The following is a 5,000-nucleotide window of genomic DNA, read 5'->3' as shown; positions in this document are numbered from 1 at the left end:
TACTTGTTGCTCTAATCCACCAGCTGCAGGAGCGCTCTATTCCATAAACGTATTTGTTAAAAGAATTAACATATGTTCCCAAGAATATTTGTTTTCTAACAAGACTTAAGATAATAGGAGGATCTTGATACTATGTTCAAACTGAACACCTGGGTCCTGAAACTGCAGCCACAGTTCACGCACACACACACACACACACACACTCACTCACTCACTCACTCACTCACTCCGGGGACATCAGAGACTGGGAGAGATGGAGGACCTCCTGATGAGGGTGTTGTGGAGCCGGTAGGGGTTCAATCTTCAGCTGGCTGGCAGGAGCCGCCACTGGCGTGTCACGTGACCTGTCATCGGCTGGCAGCTTCCAGTCTGATTCTGGCGTGTCACGTGACCTGTCATTGGCTGGCAGCTTCCAGTCTGATTCTGGCGTGTCACGTGACCTGTCATCGGCTGGCAGCTTCCAGTCTGATTCTGGCGTGTCACGTGACCTGTCATTGGCTGGCAGCTTCCAGTCTGATTCTGGCGTGTCACGTGACCTGTCATCGGCTGGCAGCTTCCAGTCTGATTCTGGCGTGTCACGTGACCTGTCATTGGCTGGCAGCTTCCAGTCTGATTCTGGCGTGTCACGTGACCTGTCATCGGCTGGCAGCTTCCAGTCTGATTCTGGCGTGTCACGTGACCTGTCATCGGCTGGCAGCTTCCAGTCTGATTCTGGCGTGTCACGTGACCTGTCATTGGCTGGCAGCTTCCAGTCTGATTCTGGCGTGTCACGTGACCTGTCATTGGCTGGCAGCTTCCAGTCTGATTCTGGCGTGTCACGTGACCTGTCATCGGCTGGCAGCTTCCAGTCTGATTCTGGCGTGTCACGTGACCTGTCATCGGCTGGCAGCTTCCAGTCTGATTCTGGCGTGTCACGTGACCTGTCATCGGCTGGCAGCTTCCAGTCTGATTCTGGCGTGTCACGTGACCTGTCATTGGCTGGCAGCTTCCAGTCTGATTCTGGCGTGTCACGTGACCTGTCATCGGCTGGCAGCTTCCAGTCTGATTCTGGCGTGTCACGTGACCTGTCATCGGCTGGCAGCTTCCAGTCTGATTCTGGCGTGTCACGTGACCTGTCATCGGCTGGCAGCTTCCAGTCTGATTCTGGCGTGTCACGTGACCTGTCATCGGCTGGCAGCTTCCAGTCTGATTCTGGCGTGTCACGTGACCTGTCATCGGCTGGCAGCTTCCAGTCTGATTCTGGCGTGTCACGTGACCTGTCATTGGCTGGCAGCTTCCAGTCTGATTCTGGCGTGTCACGTGACCTGTCATCGGCTGGCAGCTTCCAGTCTGATTCTGGCGTGTCACGTGACCTGTCATCGGCTGGCAGCTTCCAGTCTGATTCTGGCGTGTCACGTGACCTGTCATTGGCTGGCAGCTTCCAGTCTGATTCTGGCGTGTCACGTGACCTGTCATCGGCTGGCAGCTTCCAGTCTGATTCTGGCGTGTCACGTGACCTGTCATCGGCTGGCAGCTTCCAGTCTGATTCTGGCGTGTCACGTGACCTGTCATTGGCTGGCAGCTTCCAGTCTGATTCTGGCGTGTCACGTGACCTGTCATCGGCTGGCAGCTTCCAGTCTGATTCTGGCGTGTCACGTGACCTGTCATTGGCTGGCAGCTTCCAGTCTGATTCTGGCGTGTCACGTGACCTGTCATCGGCTGGCAGCTTCCAGTCTGATTCTGGCGTGTCACGTGACCTGTCATTGGCTGGCAGCTTCCAGTCTGATTCTGGCGTGTCACGTGACCTGTCATCGGCTGGCAGCTTCCAGTCTGATTCTGGCGTGTCACGTGACCTGTCATCGGCTGGCAGCTTCCAGTCTGATTCTGGCGTGTCACGTGACCTGTCATTGGCTGGCAGCTTCCAGTCTGATTCTGGCGTGTCACGTGACCTGTCATTGGCTGGCAGCTTCCAGTCTGATTCTGGCGTGTCACGTGACCTGTCATCGGCTGGCAGCTTCCAGTCTGATTCTGGCGTGTCACGTGACCTGTCATCGGCTGGCAGCTTCCAGTCTGATTCTGGCGTGTCACGTGACCTGTCATCGGCTGGCAGCTTCCAGTCTGATTCTGGCGTGTCACGTGACCTGTCATTGGCTGGCAGCTTCCAGTCTGATTCTGGCGTGTCACGTGACCTGTCATCGGCTGGCAGCTTCCAGTCTGATTCTGGCGTGTCACGTGACCTGTCATCGGCTGGCAGCTTCCAGTCTGATTCTGGCGTGTCACGTGACCTGTCATCGGCTGGCAGCTTCCAGTCTGATTCTGGCGTGTCACGTGACCTGTCATCGGCTGGCAGCTTCCAGTCTGATTCTGGCGTGTCACGTGACCTGTCATCGGCTGGCAGCTTCCAGTCTGATTCTGGCGTGTCACGTGACCTGTCATTGGCTGGCAGCTTCCAGTCTGATTCTGGCGTGTCACGTGACCTGTCATCGGCTGGCAGCTTCCAGTCTGATTCTGGCGTGTCACGTGACCTGTCATCGGCTGGCAGCTTCCAGTCTGATTCTGGCGTGTCACGTGACCTGTCATTGGCTGGCAGCTTCCAGTCTGATTCTGGCGTGTCACGTGACCTGTCATCGGCTGGCAGCTTCCAGTCTGATTCTGGCGTGTCACGTGACCTGTCATCGGCTGGCAGCTTCCAGTCTGATTCTGGCGTGTCACGTGACCTGTCATTGGCTGGCAGCTTCCAGTCTGATTCTGGCGTGTCACGTGACCTGTCATTGGCTGGCAGCTTCCAGTCTGATTCTGGCGTGTCACGTGACCTGTCATTGGCTGGCAGCTTCCAGTTTGAGTCTGGCGTGTCACGTGACCTGTCATTGGCTGGCAGCTTCCAGTCTGATTCTGGCGTGTCACGTGACCTGTCATTGGCTGGCAGCTTCCAGTCTGATTCTGGCGTGTCACGTGACCTGTCATCGGCTGGCAGCTTCCAGTCTGATTCTGGCGTGTCACGTGACCTGTCATCGGCTGGCAGCTTCCAGTCTGATTCTGGCGTGTCACGTGACCTGTCATTGGCTGGCAGCTTCCAGTCTGATTCTGGCGTGTCACGTGACCTGTCATTGGCTGGCAGTTTCCAGTCTGATTCTGGCGTGTCACGTGACCTGTCATCGGCTGGCAGCTTCCAGTCTGATTCTGGCGTGTCACGTGACCTGTCATCGGCTGGCAGCTTCCAGTCTGATTCTGGCGTGTCACGTGACCTGTCATTGGCTGGCAGCTTCCAGTCTGATTCTGGCGTGTCACGTGACCTGTCATTGGCTGGCAGCTTCCAGTCTGATTCTGGCGTGTCACGTGACCTGTCATTGGCTGGCAGCTTCCAGTCTGATTCTGGCGTGTCACGTGACCTGTCATTGGCTGGCAGCTTCCAGTCTGATTCTGGCGTGTCACGTGACCTGTCATCGGCTGGCAGCTTCCAGTCTGATTCTGGCGTGTCACGTGACCTGTCATTGGCTGGCAGCTTCCAGTCTGATTCTGGCGTGTCACGTGACCTGTCATTGGCTGGCAGCTTCCAGTCTGATTCTGGCGTGTCACGTGACCTGTCATCGGCTGGCAGCTTCCAGTCTGATTCTGGCGTGTCACGTGACCTGTCATCGGCTGGCAGCTTCCAGTCTGATTCTGGCGTGTCACGTGACCTGTCATTGGCTGGCAGCTTCCAGTCTGATTCTGGCGTGTCACGTGACCTGTCATTGGCTGGCAGTTTCCAGTCTGATTCTGGCGTGTCACGTGACCTGTCATCGGCTGGCAGCTTCCAGTCTGATTCTGGCGTGTCACGTGACCTGTCATCGGCTGGCAGCTTCCAGTCTGATTCTGGCGTGTCACGTGACCTGTCATTGGCTGGCAGCTTCCAGTCTGATTCTGGCGTGTCACGTGACCTGTCATTGGCTGGCAGTTTCCAGTCTGATTCTGGCGTGTCACGTGACCTGTCATCGGCTGGCAGCTTCCAGTCTGATTCTGGCGTGTCACGTGACCTGTCATCGGCTGGCAGCTTCCAGTCTGATTCTGGCGTGTCACGTGACCTGTCATTGGCTGGCAGCTTCCAGTCTGATTCTGGCGTGTCACGTGACCTGTCATTGGCTGGCAGCTTCCAGTCTGATTCTGGCGTGTCACGTGACCTGTCATTGGCTGGCAGCTTCCAGTCTGATTCTGGCGTGTCACGTGACCTGTCATTGGCTGGCAGCTTCCAGTCTGATTCTGGCGTGTCACGTGACCTGTCATCGGCTGGCAGCTTCCAGTCTGATTCTGGCGTGTCACGTGACCTGTCATCGGCTGGCAGCTTCCAGTCTGATTCTGGCGTGTCACGTGACCTGTCATTGGCTGGCAGCTTCCAGTCTGATTCTGGCGTGTCACGTGACCTGTCATTGGCTGGCAGTTTCCAGTCTGATTCTGGCGTGTCACGTGACCTGTCATCGGCTGGCAGCTTCCAGTCTGATTCTGGCGTGTCACGTGACCTGTCATCGGCTGGCAGCTTCCAGTCTGATTCTGGCGTGTCACGTGACCTGTCATCGGCTGGCAGCTTCCAGTCTGATTCTGGCGTGTCACGTGACCTGTCATTGGCTGGCAGCTTCCAGTCTGATTCTGGCGTGTCACGTGACCTGTCATTGGCTGGCAGCTTCCAGTTTGAGTCTGGCGTGTCACGTGACCTGTCATCGGCTGGCAGCTTCCAGTCTGATTCTGGCGTGTCACGTGACCTGTCATTGGCTGGCAGCTTCCAGTCTGATTCTGGCGTGTCACGTGACCTGTCATTGGCTGGCAGCTTCCAGTCTGATTCTGGCGTGTCACGTGACCTGTCATTGGCTGGCAGCTTCCAGTTTGAGTCTGGCGTGTCACGTGACCTGTCATTGGCTGGCAGCTTCCAGTCTGATTCTGGCGTGTCACGTGACCTGTCATTGGCTGGCAGCTTCCAGTCTGATTCTGGCGTGTCACGTGACCTGTCATCGGCTGGCAGCTTCCAGTCTGATTCTGGCGTGTCACGTGAC

The sequence above is a fragment of the Phoxinus phoxinus genome (genome assembly GCF_949152265.1).
Source record: "Phoxinus phoxinus genome assembly, chromosome: 18".
NCBI classification, from domain to species: Eukaryota; Metazoa; Chordata; class Actinopteri; order Cypriniformes; family Leuciscidae; genus Phoxinus; species Phoxinus phoxinus.
The sequence above is the reverse complement of the archived record's forward strand: the minus strand, read 5'-3'. Positions refer to the sequence as shown.